The sequence below is a fragment of the Zalophus californianus genome, chromosome 10 (genome assembly GCF_009762305.2).
Source record: "Zalophus californianus isolate mZalCal1 chromosome 10, mZalCal1.pri.v2, whole genome shotgun sequence".
Classification (NCBI taxonomy): Eukaryota; Metazoa; Chordata; class Mammalia; order Carnivora; family Otariidae; genus Zalophus; species Zalophus californianus.
In genome coordinates, this window is record NC_045604.1 from 100,801,743 (window position 1) to 100,819,831 (window position 18,089).

At 43.9% G+C, this 18,089-nt stretch overlaps 1 protein-coding gene across 5 annotated transcripts in view; it reads right to left on the reverse strand.

Annotated features, from left to right (window-relative positions):
* AUTS2 (activator of transcription and developmental regulator AUTS2) overlaps positions 1-18,089 on the reverse strand; it is a 1,115,275-nt gene that overhangs the window by 354,179 nt on the left and 743,007 nt on the right. The gene's annotated exons all lie outside the window — the stretch shown is intronic.

An 18,089-nucleotide genomic window follows, 5' to 3' on the forward strand; every position in this document is an offset into this window, starting at 1 on the left:
TCAGAATTATCTAATATGATGTACAGATTAAAACACTGAGGTTGAAGAGAATTAAGTGAGATTCCTGGGTCCAAACGACTGGTTAAAGGGCAGAGTTGCGTACGCATTCCTGGCTACTCTGACCTCAGAAAACTCCTTGAACCTGTCATCTGTGTTCACCTACAAAACTGCGAAACACGGATGGTTCTGGAAATGTTCCTCAATTACAAAGCTGTTAACAAAATTCCATCTACGTTAACCACATGGTAGCTGGCACACAATCGCACACTCTGGTCCACAAACATGGGATCCATTTATTTCTTTCCTTTACTAGTAGGATGAGCGACTAGTGATGGTAGACTCTGATTCATTCTCAACATGGGTAGAGAAGCTGGCAAGAAGGAAGGGATGCAGCATAGGCTTGAAGATAAATAGATTTGGGATTATCTCAGTTTTTATTTTTTTTTTCAGTTAAGACCTGGGTGAATTTGGGCTAAGATAATCTCTCTTCTTCTCTGTAAAATGAGATAATAATACCAGTCTGATATAGGGTGACAGGGGAGGATTAAGTGAAAGCATATGTACAGTGTCCAGTCACTGCCCAGTATGTAGTCTAAATATTCAACCACTGGAAGCTATGATAATGAGGGTAACAACAGGCAGTTTTAGAACAGTGATTAGCCAGTGGTTATCACAACGCCTCTGTCCCCCTGCACTGTATCACAACTAGATCTCCACTCTCTTTCCTGTGGTCCTTGCCATACCTTCCCCACCACACGGGTCAGTCTCCTCTCTGCCAATGGGAATCACTGCTTTGATGGGCCACAGATATTGGTGGGAGTGTGTCTTATCCCTGAGAACTTTGGAACAGGGATTATCTTCCCTCTCTGCTGAGATCTAATCCTTTCAAGGATAAAGACAGAGTAAATAGGACGATGGTCAGCAAAATTCAAATGACTAACATCACTCATCAGATCCAGACACAGTTTAGTTGACAGGTGAAGAGCCTGGGCATTCAAGTCCAAATGCCTGGGTTCAAGTCTTGGCTCCACGAAGGTACAGAACCTCTCGTTCATCAGTCTCCCCACCTGGGACATGGGCACTATTTCGAAAGGTTGGTAGGGGCACCTGGATGGCTCAGTTGCTTAAGCGACTGCCTTCGGCTAAGGTCATGGTCCCGGAATCCTGGGATCGAGTCCCGCAGCCAGGAGCCCACCTCTCCCTCTGGACCTCTCCCCTCTCAAATAAATAAATAAATAAATAAATAAAATCTTAAAAAAAAAACAAAAGAAAGGTTGTTAGAATGACAGGGGATGTACGTACGTTTCTGGCATGCAGAAAACTCAAAATAAGAACTGGCAATTACTATTATGAACACTGATTCTGTGGAGGAAAACAACAGTGAAGAGGTCTGGTCTCACTTTTCACTATTAATTGACACTGCATGAACACAAATATACACATGTGCGCTTGCACACGCGCCTATAGAAGGTGAATCCTCAAGGGGACAGAAAACAGCCATCTTTTTCAAAACAACTGGTAAAGCCTCCAGGGAGACAGGTATCAAGCAGTAACAGACAACAAGGCTGTTCGTGAGGCAGCTTTAAAAGAGGTAACTCTTGTGGAAGCCAAAGGAATATAACAGGATCCCAACCCTTGCTTTTTCTTTGCCGAAAAGATGTCAAGGTGAATGCAGAAAATGCCTCAAGCTGCTGCTTGCCATGAAGTGTCAGTGGCTAACCCTCTGTCTGTTTTGATAAAAAACAGCCGGAGCACAAAAAAGAGGGGTAAAGCGAAGAAGGAAAAAGACAAACTGGATGCTCAACAGCTGGCTTTCAAAGGAGACAGGTATTCAGGGTAGAAGTGAGGTGGCGGACTCCATGTTACAGAAACCAAATGATTTCCAAAGCAGAACATGTTAGTTGCATGCTTTGGCACCAGCGACTGGTTAAGGGAAGGAAGCAAAAGAGTAGCACACAGAGTCCCTCCTTTATAATCAGTCCGGGCTCCCCTCGCCACGGGGACAGAGAACAGTACCAGTGAAAAGGTGCCTGCATGATGACCTCCCAGGGATAATGAGAAGCCACTAGAAGCAGCGCACACAAGCTCAGAAAACGTGCGCCGAAACCGGGTTATCCTCTGTGACCCCAGGGAGTTCCAGGGAAATATTGTGTTCGTGCTTCAGGACCAAGCAGCCCGTGAGGCAGATGGGCACGAAGGGCCCTCTGCAAAAGTTGGCACTCTGGTGAGTACTGCTGGCGAACCCAACACCCTCTTCTTCCCTTCCAAGCCAGCACACATGCGCTGGGGATCTCCTGCAAACAAGTTCCCAAAGAAGACATATGGTGCTTACTTGCTAAGAAAGACTGCTAACAAGACAAACTGAGAAGGAATGAGCAGAAAAGCTGAGTTTTTCAGTCCCACGTGGAGGTGAGATTCAGGCTGGAGGACAGGCACGGAGCTGCTGTGCCAACGCAGGCCCCAGACAGAGGAGCCCCTGAGCCAAGTCCCACACAGACAACCCCAACTTCTTGGGCCCACTCCTCCCCCCAGACAGGCCAGGAAATCCTGTCAGGAGTGGTCCCTTGCATCAGGCCCCTGGTGGCTCTCTGAGGTCTCACACCCTCAGGGGTAAGGAAGGACCCCTGGGGAAAACCTCAGCTCATCTCCTGGAGAAACACATACTCGGGGCTTTAAATTCTCCAGGAATACAGACCCCTTCTAACCCCCTTGGGAAACGGGAAGCTGCAAACCCCACACTGCTGAGTGTGTTTAGGGGGCAAATGGCTTCCGAAGACTTATGGAAGATGGTGGGATGTCAACACGAGAGCCGTCCCAATGGCAAACTGAATCTTATCTTAAGGACCTGCTATAGTTAGCAGGCGGAGGCAGGCTGAGTATGCATCAGTTGGTTTTCAAAATATGTTATTTACAATACGCAGCAGATGTTCTTTGAATTCTAATGTGAAAATACAGGCTTTTTATTTTTTACTGACAGACTAAGAAGTACACTTAATATAATAATCTTGCAAAGTCCAAAGATTACCTCACAGTTTGGAAAATACTATGTTGAGTCATTAGTCCCATTACTCAGTATTTTCAAAACTCACCAGATAAATATGGTACACTGAGACTTCCTGGTAATGACCTGCTATTTTTTGCAAGGAAGAACACAGCAAGGCTTCCCAGAAGCCTCAATTAAATCTGGAAAATGTTTCTAAAATATTCTGAAGCATAACACATGCACACACACTGAAATGTTTCAGGAGAACTTTGCTCACGGATGAGTTTCTGCTGTCACTCATTCTTTAAAAAAGAAACTTCTTGAGTGCCTCCAAAGGGCTAGGAAATAGTAAGGCTGAGGGAAGACGAAGATGAGCAAGAAACTGTTATTACCCTCAAGGAGCCTCCTGTCTACCGGAGGAGGAGTCAAGGAGACAGTTCCAAAGCTAAGGGGACACACTTTATACCACAGCTCACAGCATGCCAGCAGGGTACGTGACCAGTTTGGAAGACAGTCAGGCAATTCATCAAATCCTGGGTCAGAGACAGTCTCCCAGAGAAGAATTTCACGGGAGAAGTGGGGCAGCTCTCTGGAGAGTTCTGCAGGGCTGGGAGGGATGAGTATCCGGCAGTGGGCCCTGCGGGAGCAGGGGTGGCTAGAGAAGGTACAGGAAAGGAACTTGGATTCTGGAGTCAAACGAGCTCCCTCATGCTTCCCACCTTAGGCAATCTGCTGCACCATTTCTCCCCTCAGAAAAAATAGGGACAATTCAAGCTTGTTGTGAAGTGAGAGCACATGAAAATGCCTGGCACATGGAAGGTGTTCACTGTGTGTTAATTTGCTTCCTTCCTTGGCATTCTTAGCGATCTGCAAGGCAAGTTTCTCAGACTCCTCATCTCACCTGAAAGAGTGATTTATACTTGAGGTTGACTGGGTTCTACAGATTGTTCAACAGATATCCTGTGATTGCAATTCTGCAATTTATTCAATAAATACCCTCTCCCTGTGAGGCCCTGAATGCCACAAAGAGCTGTGTTTATATAACATATTTAGATGCGGGGGCTTTTGGGTGTGAGTTTTCTTGGTACTTCATCTGTACCTAACAGAGTGGTTCATTCATTCGAAATTATAACCAGCATGCCTGGAACATCTAAAGCAGTGTAAGGCACTGGGCTGGTTTCTGGGCACACAGAACTGCCCTCAATATTCTCACTGTATAGTGTGGAAGAGAGACGGGCAAACAAATACAAACAATTTGGGTGCTGATATAATGACAGAGGACCTTTTCTAAGTCAGTGGTTCTCAGCCTTGGCTGCAAGTTTCAAATACTGGGGAGCTTATGAGATAGTGTTGATGCTTGGACCCCACTGCCCCCCGCCAGATTCTGATTCATGGTCCATGCATATGGGATTTAAAAGCCTCTCAGGTGATTCCAGACAAGGCTGAGAACCAATGTGCAGAATATGTAGTTCCTTTATAAGCGGTCATGATATGATTTTGGAGTTCCTGGCACAGACACAGGGGTTCTCAAAACCTCGACTATATAGGAATCCCCTGAAGGCCCAGGCTCCTTAAAGGAGGCGGCCTTTGTATATTTACAAGTGTCCCAAGGAGTTCTGAGTCACAGGAAAGTTTGAGAGACATGGCTCTGACACAGCCTGGCAACACCATACAAAACATGAATAAAGCAGGGTAGATGACTTTTCCAGAGACAGGTCAAAAGAGGGAGGAGTTCCCTGAAATCTTTCCATTTTTACGTCTCTTCTTTGTGGGTCCCTCCTTAGCCCAGCAGCAGAATTAGGGCCCATGTGTCCATGTTGGACAGAATGCCTGTACCTTCAAGTTTCTCCCAGTTCTGTCCCCTCAACCGTTCTGACTACAGGAATTACAGTGCTCAAGTGCCTCCAGAAGAGCGAAGTGTTTTCCAGTAGATTTTCAGATTTTATTCTTAAAACAACACTGGGTCACTTAGAGCAATAGTCAAAATTCTTCTTTTACAGATGAAAAAATTGAGGCCTAGGGACGTATCCGATGCCTCATGTTTGGTAGAAAATAGACCCAGTATTATAGCCAGGGTAACCTGGCTTCTAGATCTGACGTTCTTCTCAATATGCCAGTGTTTCCCAAATTATAGTCCTAAGACCAGCAACCATCAACATCCCCTGGAAATGTGTCAAAAGAAGCAAATTCTTGGGGCCCAACCCAGATCCACTGAATCAAAACTCTTGAGGCAGGGGCTGCCTAGCACGAGTTTTAACAACCCTTCCAGGAGATTCTGATATACCGTGGCTTTTTATTAGGCTGCCTCCGGAAGCACACCTTTTGTATCCAACTACAAAGCTACTGGTATTTCCATCAATACAATGAAATATTCTACTCTTTAGTGCGCTGGTGAGTTATAGGAACACTGGAAGGTAAGGGGAAAATTTGTGGGCTACGTGGACTCTTGAATGAATCCATAAAGCAACAAGAAAGCACGTGTCCTCTTTGAGCCCTAATTCCCTTGAGGAAGATTAGGCAGCTATGGCTGAGATGTAGCACCATCTAAAATATGCATGTCTGTGTCTGCATTCTCCCAGATAGGTTTCAGAAAAATTCCCTTCATTTTCAGGCGGTGAAGACTTGATGAATAATTCTAGTCTTTCAACATTGCACCCATAATTTTTTTGCACTGAAAAGTTACTGTGAAATAGAAAATGAAGTCTTTCACTGGTACCAGCCAACCCTACAAAGTGGCTTCTTTATGATGAATTCATGAAAAATTTAATGTTATGAGAGGAGAGGAGGGTATTTACAGTATTTGAGCTTAGCAAAGTGGAACAGGGAGCCAAAGTATGATTTCTTTTTGGCTCCCAAGGCACATGGCACACAAACTGTTTCTATAAAGAAAAAAAAAAAGGCAGATCTGGTTCTGAGTTCAGTGAAATATCATGATTTCCATTTGGCTGTGTCGCAGTACTTGCCTTTTTAGGCAACTTCCCATTTCAAGGAAAAGTTTGGAGCTCATTAGAATCACCAACGTCCTTCCAGCAGAACATGCCATTCTAAGAGAACGTTGGGCTTGCCCACCGAGTCTATAACATCAGACAGGTGCCGGAGTGGCCGGACTGGGCCAGCTACATTTGATGATGGCATCTGTGAAATCTTCCGCATATTTCATTTTTTCCCCCTGGGCTGGCAACTGTAGGCACTGAAGGATTGGGTGAAAATATGTTCTTTTATATTTCCACCTGTAGGTGGTCCACTGATAAGAGTGGCTAGGATAAGGTGAGGTCTCCATTTTGTGAAACATTTAGGACCTGGACAGTGTGTCACCTCACACCTGAGCTGTATCTGCTTAAGGTTAAGTTTTAAAGAAAGACAGAAATCAAAACATGGATTATCTAGTACCACAGTGCCAACATGAAAAGGAATCACTCAATTGCAGAACCAAGAGGGACCTTGGTCAGCTTGCACCTTTTGAGTGACTCGTTTCAGCAAAATGTCCTACGCCTGGTTGGCTAGGTTACTCTACCTGAGTTCCACCTGAACAATGAAGGCAGTCGGTACCACCTTGGAACGGATCCGATAAACAATTTTTCTCCTTAATTGAGCTTGAATTGCCTGTACTTTTTCTGTCCTCTGAAGAAATAAAGAATAATAAAAAAATGATGTATTCTTTCACATGATAGCTGTTTGAATATATCAAGACAGACAACATGTCCCCTTGTCCAGGCTCTGCCACTGTCTAATAAGCTAACATTGGTTAAGGCATTAAAACGCACCCCACCACATTTCCCTCATTTATGAACTGATATATGGTAGTATACCTGTCCCTTTGTAACCCTACAAAGCTATACAGAGGGTCAGCTAAGATGTGAAAGGACTTTCAAAGGGTATAAAATGTTTGCAGATGTAAGAACAAGATACTGAAGATGCAGGTTTGCTGTAATTCTCTCAAGTTCCCTTCATCTAAGCCTTGTGCTTGGATTGATGGAAAATAGTAATAGGTCAAAAACTCCAGAGAACTCTCCTGACACTGACATAAAAGCCCATCATGTACAGGTTTACTTTTTTACATCTTCTATATATTATAGAGGCTAAAGGCTTCATTTGCACAAGAAATACTTATTCATAATATACTATATTTAAGATACTCTATTAGTTGTTATAGTAGTTATAACAATGAAAGTGCAGGGCTTCTACCTTTCGGGGACTGGATAAGACAAGCACATCAATAACTGAAATATAAGACAAAGAGCCAAAAGGCCTTTCCATCCCCCAACCCTCCCCCCCACCAAAATTCTGGAAATCTGAAAGAGAGAGAAATCCTATTCCAAGACTTCAGGGAGGAGAAGGGATTTGAAGGATCTGTGAATTTCAACACACAAGATGCTGTTGGCAGAAATAAAGGACATAATTTTCGATGGAAGATACAGGCTACATAGGGGCCTGGAATAAGAAATGGTAGAGGCAGAGGAAAGGATGCCAGGGTTTTGCTTGGGCTAGAACACAGAGAATATGAAGAAGAAGAGCACAAAGTGGGTTTCGAAGGAAGACAAGGTTCAAGTTATAGAAGGCCTTACAAGCTAGGTGAAGGAGTACAGAATGCATTCAGTTGGCTTAGAGGTATCTGGAAGATTGTTGCCTAAGGACACAGCATAATCAGAAGCATGTGGAAGGAGGACTGATATCTGGCAGCCATGTGTAAGATGGAGTGAGCAGAGATGGAATGGGGCCTGGTGAGAGTCCAGGGAAGAGTCAACGAAGGCCTGGGTTTGGACAAGGGCATGGAGAAGTAGGACAATAGATGAAGACATACAGCCTAGATAGAACAAAAGGGCATTACATATGTAATGGCTGCTAGCCATGGCGACCAAGGAGTTGAAAGAAAGAAAGAAGTCAAATTTCCAACCCTGGGTCACACTATGGCCAGAATTAAGGAAGACGGAAAGCCTGCCAGGATGTGAATTCTGTTTTGAGAAATGTCTAAGAAGCTGGCAGGACATTCAAGTGGTGGAGATAGTTTTGGAAGTTATCCACATAGTTAGGAGCCAGATGGTGTTATGAGACTGGAAAGGGAGAAAATAAAGAGACAGATAAAAGAGGGGGGCATCCATATTTAGGAAGGCATGGAACACTGGAGCCAAAGGTAGAAGGAGAATGTAGAGTATTACAGAAGCCAAAAGAAAAAGACTGTTTCAAGATGGAGGACAGTCAAGAGGATTCTGCGTGAGTAAAGGTCATGGGGAAAGGGATCAGGGAAAGTTACCAGGCTTGGCAAAGAAGATGACACCACGAGCCATGAAGAGAGATTTATTGTTTCAGCAAATTCATACAGGTAGATTCATGAGTGCAAGAAGTTAGGTGGGAGTGGGTGGGAAGTGAAGCACCAGCTGCGAGAGCAACCTGTGCTTCCGAAAGATCTGACAGTGAAGGAAATGAGAAAAACAGAATGGTAGCTCCAGGGGCAGCAGGATCAAAGCAATTATTACAAAGTGTGAACTCTTGAGTCTTTCTGGAGGTTGAAGAAGGAAGATGAAGAGAGTCAAATTCCCAGTTCTGGAGGAGAAGGGAGGACCGGGATAGAGCACACACGTGGAGGCACTCAACTTAGAGAAAGGGGTGTATCCTTCATTACTTAGATGGACGAGAGGAGGAAACAGAGAGGTACTGGGCCAAATCTGGGTAGGGGCATAGGAATACTGAGATCATTCATCCTGCAGGTAAGCTGGAGGGAACTTGATAATGACGTTTGAATCTATGAAGAATTTGAGGGTTGGTGAAATGATGAGAGACAGAGAAAATAAAGAAGAGAGTATGAGTTATTACTATAGAAGCTAATGCAATAAAAGTAAGTAAAAGATGCAAGTGAAATCTTTCTGAACATATAACATGTCAAATCCAGGAACCCTCACAGCAAGTTAGAAAATTTTTCTTTAGAGCTATTCAAAAACATAACTGAATTCATGTCCAGTCAGCTTATACTATTTCAGAGATTAAATATCCAGAAGAGGCAAATCCACAGAGATAGAAAGTAGATTAGTGGTTGCCAGGGCTGGAGATAGGAAGGAATGGGAATGGGGTTTCTTCTCCGTGTGATGAAGATGTGCTGGAATTAGAGAGTGGTGCTGGTTGTGTAATATATTTAACGTTCATGAGGGGCACCTGGGTGTCTCAGTCAGTTAAGTGTCCGACTCTTGATTGTGGCTTAGGTCTTGAGCTCACGGTCATGAATTCGAGCCCCTCATTGGGCTCCACTCGAATACACTAAATATCAATGAATTGTATATGCTAAGAGGGTGAACTTTATGTGATCAGATCTCAATAAAGCTCTTTCATTAAAAAAATAAGTCATTTTTTTAAAAAAAGAGTATTTCAGAGGTAGGCCTGTTGATGGATATGGAGATATACTAAATGATGTTTTCCTTGCATCTCTAAAACCCTTTTGGTTTTATTTCTTGCAAGGAGCTCTTAGGGCTCCTCAAAGCATCTAAGACATCATGATTTATTTTAGAAAGATGCTCCAGGAAGGACGTATCAGATTTGTCCAAGGCAGCAGTTAAGTCCAAGGGAAAGCTCAGATTCTCAGTATTTCTTCTTCTAATCAGTGCTCCCCAAACCAAAATCCACAGACTGTTTGCATCTAAACCACCTGCAGAACATTTCAAAAGTACAAATGCCCAGGCCCCATGACAGGCCTCATAACCTAGAATGTCTGGGGGGAGACGGCACGTAAGTCTGTATTTTTATGAAACTTTCCATGTTGGCAAACTGCCGTGTCATCACCAACCACACTGTTGAGAAGAAGCGTGAGCAAACGGTGAAACCAGCAGAACGGTGGCTGGGCCGTTGGTAGGGAGCGATGAGCCCATGTCTCTGACAATCACCATGCCATGCCAGGCTCTCAGGAACATGACTTTTCTAATTACCAACTGCTATTGCTCACATTCCCAACAGTTTTTCCCTTGGTCCTTACCATTTAGAAGGTCCTTGATCTCAGGAAGACATTTTCTACTGTGCTTTAAGGAAATTAATTCTGCAGCAAGAGAGAAGTCAGATGCTACAGCATGCAGATCAGGCTGTGCTGATATGGGTTTAGTTGTCTGGCAGAATGAAAATTAAATAATACAATATTGCCACCCAGTTTTAATTCAACTGGCAAGTCCTACCAGAGTTATGATTTCCTGGAAATCAAGAAGATAAAGGAAAAACCGACGATGAATGAGCATCTTCCTTTCTTCATTTGTGCCGCATTTACAACAAAACTAGCACTCGGCAGGGCACAGGTAAGGTGTGATACCTGTCCCCAAGGAGAACACAGTGGAGGGGAGAAGCAGAAAGTGACTGATGCTTCTGTGCCATGACGTCAATCCCACGTGCGGTCTCTGGGCAATGAGAATGCAGGAGCACGGGCTGCGCATTGTCAGGAAAACGCACACAGCTTCGAAAGAAGACGAGCTTTGTGGCAACCTGTGCCGAACACTTGCAGCTGCCTAGTCTCTGCAACTCAGGAAACAATGTTGTCTGCAAATGGGGCTATGCCCCGCTCTCCAGCTGCATTGCTGGTGCTGGAGCCACATGTCCACCCTTGCTGCGGGGAAGCACCCGAGCTGGGGTACCAAGTCCCTCCACTCCCCTCCCAGGCCTTGACTAAGACCTCATTCTCCCACTGCAGTCCAGTGGGGAAATGAAGAGCTTCCCTTCGTGATAAACACCAGGGGCCTGAGCTCGGAGACTGCTCTGTCCGCTACCCGATACCAAAGAAAAGCCTAGATCGTTTCAAGCTCATATTAGGAGGCCAAGGAGAGAGCCATGCATTCTCCAGGGAAATCCCCAGGAGCATTTTTTTGCCAGCAGTACTGGGCACCAAGGCATAAAGAAAAGACCTCAGAACTAAAGGCTCTTTTCCCCGCACAGACGCTCTCTGGGCACGGTTGGCGCTGCACCCAGCTGCCTGCAGCCAAGCTGGAATGGCAGTCATCGTTGTGCGCTATGACAGGACTGGTATTTTGCTGTAGGCCCAGCTTCTGTTAAGATGGCAGAAGGAGTGGCCTGTCACCCAGAATTACTTCTCAGCTCCCAATTATATGTTTCAAAAATATCACCTATTAAGGCCCAAACACTTTGTTTGCTGGGTGCAGCCCTTTGAACAGGTTACCATGGCTTTATGCGGGCATAATGGGCCTGCGTGATGTATGTTCCCTGTCAGTGCTGAAACAACAGTCAATGCGTCTGAGCAGGCCCACCTGCCAAGCAATATGTTCTCAATCCCTCAGGCAGAAGCAGTGCCTTGCTCGGCTAAGAAAATGTCCCCCCACTGAGGAAACGGCAGAGGCATGGAACACAGGAACTGCGAGCACATGCGCACAGAAGATCACAGACACCCGGAAGGAGCAGCGGGGAGGAGTGAGGATGTTCCCGTCAAGCTTCACTTCACAGTGACAGGCAAACAGTCTCGTGGTTTTTCTTTCTTTCATTCTTTTTTTTTTCCTCCCTCTAATGAACTAGCATGGGCTGCTAATCACATACATCATTAACACAAGTGGCTGGAAGTTGGCTACGAGATGGCTGGTAGATGGGTGTCTGAAGCCAAAAATGGGGAAGGGACAGAACTGAAGGCTCAGAATCACGCAGGAGTGGCCTGTCTCGTGGAGGCTAGGAGTCTGGGGAGAGGACAAAGGCACAGCCTGATGGAGACTCCTCTCCGCACCAGAGCAAGGGAGGCAGGAAAACCCCAGGCCAGCAAGGGACGGCAGCGTGCTCACCTCCCTGGCTGATCCGAGAGCTCCCCACCATGCTGCTTTTGCTCATCTCGTGGAGGTGGCCCGAGACACAGAGGCAGGCTTCACCCTTTCCCGGGAAAACATAGACTTTTGTCAAGCCCAGGCACCAGGGCTTTTGGCTAGGAGCGCTCTGGCTAATTAGAGATAGCATGAGGCCTGCTGTGAAGACTGCCTCAGAGACGCAGGACAGACTGCTTTCAGCGGCTGCTGAGAGGAACAGCGACAAACCTGCTCCTTTCTGAGTGGGTATGCTCTCCGCAGATTATGTAACAAGCAACAATGAATGGCTTTCTTGCAGGCCATGGAAAGCATAGCACGGCTCAAAGCAGCGAAGGACAGTTTTTAAAAGGCTACAATTTTCCTCGGGATTTTAGGTCAATCCTCTAACCTATCTCAAGATCTCCAAACATTTTTCCAGGTCCCGAACCCCATGGAGGGGACTGTCACAAATAGCCCTCGTCAAGGTCCTTGACAGACCACTCACTTGTATTTTCCACGGCTGTGCTGAGCACATGGGCCCAAGCACAGGGGGGCAACCTCCTCCTCACATCTCCTAATAGAGGGAGGAAAGAAGCTGAAGAACACCAAGCAGCGGTCAGAGTACGGTAAAGCCAAGGGATGAAACACCTCGTAGCCGCTGAAAATGATAGTTTTATTCTGTAGTGAGGATTAAAAATCACCAGAATATATTAACAGGAAAAAAACACAAGCAGAATTTGATCTCATTTACGGAAAGATGTATAGACTTCATAAATGAAGAGGTCTGGAGGGATGCTCAAGAATTGACATCTCTGGGTGAAGAGATTTCAGATGCTTTTTACTTTCATTATTCTTCTGTACATTGAAGTTGTTTTTCAAATAAGAGTATGTCATTTTATGAAAATCCATCAAGTTATTTTAATAAAAATGTATGCGAATAACAATGCAATGCAGTGAGACATTAAGTGAATTCAAAGGCGTTCAGGTGGAGAAAGGACCCTTAGAAATGGAAGGGAGTGGCATGGACACAGAGAGGCTGATGAGCGCTGGGCCAGGGAGTTGCACAGCACGTCCAGATGGGAAAGAGAGTGAGGCACCGCAGAAGGATGGAGAAGGGGGACCTGCCAAAGGCAGTAGCCAAGAATCCACCGTGGCTACAGTTAGTGCAGGTACCTGCTGTGGAGACACGAGAAGATGTGAGAGGGAGGTGGAAGCCACACTTATAATTGTCTTCAGTGCCAGACAGAGGAGTTTCCACTTAATTTGGAAGGCAAAAAAGATCCAAGGAAAAGAGTGTGTTTGAGAAGTGGTTGATAAAGGAGATGTGTTTTAGGAATATTAAGCAAGGAGTGAGGTGTAAGACAGATCAGAATTAGGGACAATGGGAGATAGACAAATGATTTAGAAAGCTACTAGAACATCCCAAGGAAGAAGCAAGGAAACAAGAGATTCTGAACAGACATAAAAAAGAAACAATTTGTTAGAGTTTAGGGAATTAAAAATGGTTGATCTAGATGTTCAACAAGAAGAGCCAAAGAAGAGACCACAGCCGCGAGGAGCCTGAGGTCCTGCCATGACGTGCAAGGGAAGCTATGGGGAGTGGAGTATGGACTGGGCGAGAACACTTGTCTGGGAAATCACTCTCTGGCCTCCGTGTGCACTGACATTAGTAGAAAATGAGCTCTGAGAGAGAAAGCCCTTAGTCTATTTGGTTCAGTGCTGTCCTGCCCACTCATAAAACAGTGCCAGAACTGTGGCAGGAACGCAAAGGCATTTAGAGATGGAATGAAGAGCTATTAGCATTGAAATTAATCAATCAGTGAGAATACAGCATAAAGAGAAAGCCAAAGTGATCTGAAAACAGACCATTGCGGATAGTTAGCGGGTGGGAAGAGGGGGAGGTTAATAGGACAAAAAGGAAAGGAGAAGCAGCTTTCAGATTAAAGTCTTGTCATTGGGTGAAATTTGGTCTCTCATTTTCTCTGGATAATTTTCTAAAATTTTCTACATTCGGTTTTTTTAATATTTAAAACAGGAGTGATGATAATCTTGAGGGCCCCATCCAGATCCAGAATTCAACAGTGCACTCATTGTTGATTTAATTCTTATCAAAAATTTGTGTCTAGGGTTAACCAGGAATATGACAGTTTCCTGAACGCCAAAAAATTTTGCTCCCTAAATTGCTTAATATTGTAACTTTCTCATAAATTGCTGCTCAATAAATGAGCTGATTTGACATTGTCCTTTTTTGTAGTAAAGTATAATCTGCAATCTCAAGTGTATAGTTTGTTGAATTTTGACACATAGATGTACTGTGTTACCTGTCTTCCTGGGAAGATGTAGGACATCTCCATGCTGATTGGATTCTGAGTCCTCCATTACTGCGCTATTGAAAATACACATGAGCTGTCTTTATTCCTCTTCTCCATTTTATCCATATCTTATTGGTAAAATATAACCAGTCACTTGCACATATGGAATTTCTGATGTTTTTCTATGTCAGTATTTTCCCCAAGTAATAGGCCATAAATTCAACTAAGATCCTTGGACCAGGTCAAACGTTATTTATGTAGTATCACTGCCAGATTTTTTAATTAAAAGAGAAATGGTGCATCTGACTATCTCACCATAAGAGGTATATATCCTATACTCTTTTATGTTAATGAATATTTGGTTATTTTGAGAGAAAAAAAATACTTAATTCATTTTTAGCCAAAGATAAATGTGTTTGATAGCGTATTTTTAAACACATGCTGTTATATTTCAGACTAGTTTTGAATATTTCTCCAGTTGGGTCATGAGACTGTGGTTTTGAATCATCTAGACCCAAACACCACTCAGCTGACTTTGGCTCCTTGGAGTAGGTAAGGGGAGCTCTGCTTCGTTTTGTTTTTAATCACATATAATTTGGTATTTACCCATTTCTGACATCGGGCCCTGACAAAGCCCATGGATGCCAGTTTAGGCTGGGCCATGTCCCTGACCTTGATGGGTCCGCTGGAGGTGACAGTTCCCCCAACCTCAAATTCTGTGGGGTCACTATGGCTCTGCTTTCCCCACCTTACAAGAGGCAGGCTTCCCAGTCATAAACACAAGCGAAGGACTAGAGCCCTCCCCTGAGATCACAGCCGTGGATGTGGGCCTGGCTCTGCCAGCGGAAAGGGACTGCTTTTGTGGTTAGCATCAGACGTCAATGCCGGAGGCTGGCTTCCAGGCAAAGTCTCCAACACTCAATTTCTACCAAAACAAAATAAGAACCAACACAAGCAACTGAAATTACCAGAGTCTGTCCTCCCGACAGTTAAACAATTCTACCTGCACTGAATTTCAAGTACTTTTGGTCTATATATGAGCAAATATTCCACTGTTTGCATTAACAGTGGTTGATCCTGGAGCCACATTAATCAGAGAAAGAGGAGAGAATGTCATTTGTGCCAAACACCCAAGTCCTTGCTCAAGCCCAATACTACACTGAAACAGTATACGTTTTCTAGTGCTGGAGGTGGAAGGTTTCCAGTAAGACTGTGCATAGGAGAAGTCAGTAAGTCAAATAATCAATATAAATCTACTGAACAACTTTCAGGTCCGTGTCAGTCCTGAATCTGAATCTAAAAAGTTGAGCCCAATATCTCTTCAACCATGATCTGGTCTAAATACATTTTACTTACAAGCCACCCCAACACAGCACAGTTATTTGCCCCTGGTACAACAAATAAACCAGGCAAAACTTCTTAGCTCCCATCTTATGTTGAGGAAAACAATACCATGTAAGATGCACTGTTTAAATGAAGTTCTCAGGCCATGTGAAGTAAACGTAACGATGGACCAAGACTGAAGGTGAATGCATTAAGTGCATAGCGCTGGAATCCTCTTTACCTCATTGTCGGGAAAGGATTTTCTAGCCTGTGTTTGAATACCCCCAATGATGGAGTTTACTACGTTCCATGGCATCCAGTCCTCCATCCAGCTGTGCATTTTATTCTGAATTCAAATCTGCCCTTCTAGAACCTCTGCACACAAAGTGGCCTGAATTCTGAAAGGACAAATTAGATTTGACATCCCTTCCATATGATAGGTCTTTAGCTCTCTGGCATCTACGACCTAGCCCAAGAGCTGTGGGGTTGCAAAGATGGTTTAAGGCAAGCTTCCTATCCTGGGGATACTGTAAGTGATAACAAATGTTATGTGAGAACCTGGCTTATTCCCAGCAACTTAAGGCAAAGAAGTCATGAAATTCATAACAGCCATTGAAAAGGCAGTGCCAGTCCTAAAAAGAATTAGAAGGGATAGGAATAAAATGGTACATGAAACAATGTTCTAACAAAATCACAAAGGCAGGCCCTAGTTAGTTTGCATAATGCTTAGATCACAGTTTAAAATCTAGATGGGTTTTTGCTCCATATATTTATACCTTGTAACATTTGTCCACCAGAGGTTTAATCTTGATACTTTACATTTGTATAGCACTTTAGAGATTTCAAAGATTTTTACATGTAATTTCATATAATTTGATTTTGAAATTCAAAAGTGACATTAAGCTATGGAAAATAAGCCTTGCACCAACCATGCCAAGAATATAATGAGGTACGTAAGTGTTACCCACTCTCCTGAATGGATTCATGGTATCCACGGGTTTGGGCTGTGAAATAGAGCCCTGTTTGTCTCATACTAGCTGTGTCACCTCAGCCGAATTTCCTAACCTCTCTAAGCCTTGTTTCCTGAACATGCAGATGAAAAATACCATGGACCTTCAGTAAATTTATCCACATAAAGAGCTAAGCCCAGTGCCTGCTACATCTGAGGAATAAATGTCTTTGCTTACTGATCTTTTGGGTTCATCAGAGCTAGTGACTGATTTCTTTATTATAAAATGTATCTTATTAGGACTCATGACATAGAAAAGTATGATAAAAATATTTAAAGTGGCAGAGAGCTTAAAAGAAAGTTGTCACTTTGGCAGTCTCCTAAATACTGTGATGGCCACGTCTGAACCAAAACCAGGGCTTGGATATGTGCAGAGCAGCATTACTCACCGTGCCCGTTAGTGGAAGCAACCCAAGTGGCCACTGAGGGATGAATGGACAAACAAAATGTAGTATATACACAGAATGGAATACAATTCAAGCCTTAAAAAGGAAGGAAACTCTGACAACTGCTACAACACAGTTGAACCTCAAGGTTATTATGCTAAGTGAAGAAAGCTAGTTACAAAAAGACAAATACTGTGATTCCACTTACTTGAGATTCCTACCGTGGACAAATTCAAAGAGGAAAAAAGCAGGAATGGTGGTTGCCAGGGAAGGAGGAGGAAGGAATGGGGAGTTATCATTTAACAGATATGGAGTTTCAGTTTGAGAAGATGAGAAAAGTTCTGGAGATGGATGGTGGTAATGGCTGCACAGTGTACTCACTACCACAGAACTGTACACGCAATTTGTTAAAATGGTATATTTTATATTATAGACGTTAAAACGGTAGTTTTTTTTACCACCTCCACAACAAAAAATCCTATAAATACTGCAATGGTATTCCAATGGATGTCAGGTTTCAAAGAAGTATGAGGCACAGTCCCTCTACTACAGGTATTTAAAATGTCTAATTAGGGAGACAGAAAGCAAAAGACAAATGTCCATCCAAAGTTCTCCAACTAGGGCAACGAACAAATAAATAAGCATCCACAATGCTACAATTTGCCAGTGACATTATCCAGTTGGTGGACATTAGCCATAACTTACACGTGCTAGATGTCTTGGGTCAGAATCATGGACAAAGACTGTCACCTGAAGTTTTGCTCAATGACATTCAGTAACAGAGCATGACTGTTACATATTAAAAATCAAGAGGCTCCCAAAGACACTTAGTGACTGACAGCTACATCTTCCAGGCGTTTAAAACTTCATCATGCAAACACAGACAGTGTGAACCAGTTACTCTAATTAAGCATTTTCCTTATCCTCCTCCAGCAGAACTGCATTTGAGATAAAGGATCATGGCACTAAATGAACAGGTTAATTAGAGACAGCATTTACCCCTGCAGGCCCTCCACCGGAGACACCATTTCACACCATTACATCACACAGGAAAGGAAGGCTCCGGGGAGCAGCTCCTGAGACAGCCAGTGACCAGCAGAGAAGGTGGCAAGTGATGGAAAGAGAAATCATGCTGGCATATCCTCGGCCAGGAGTGTCCCCCCACCCCATTTCTCTAGGGCATGAGTTGGCAAACTACAGCTACAGGCCAAATCCAACCGGCCATCACTCTTTGTGCAGCCCGTAAGCTAATATTAGTTTTTGCATTTTTAAAGTGTTGTTTAATAAAAAGAAAAAGAAGAAGAAATCAAGAAAGAATGTATGACAGAAACC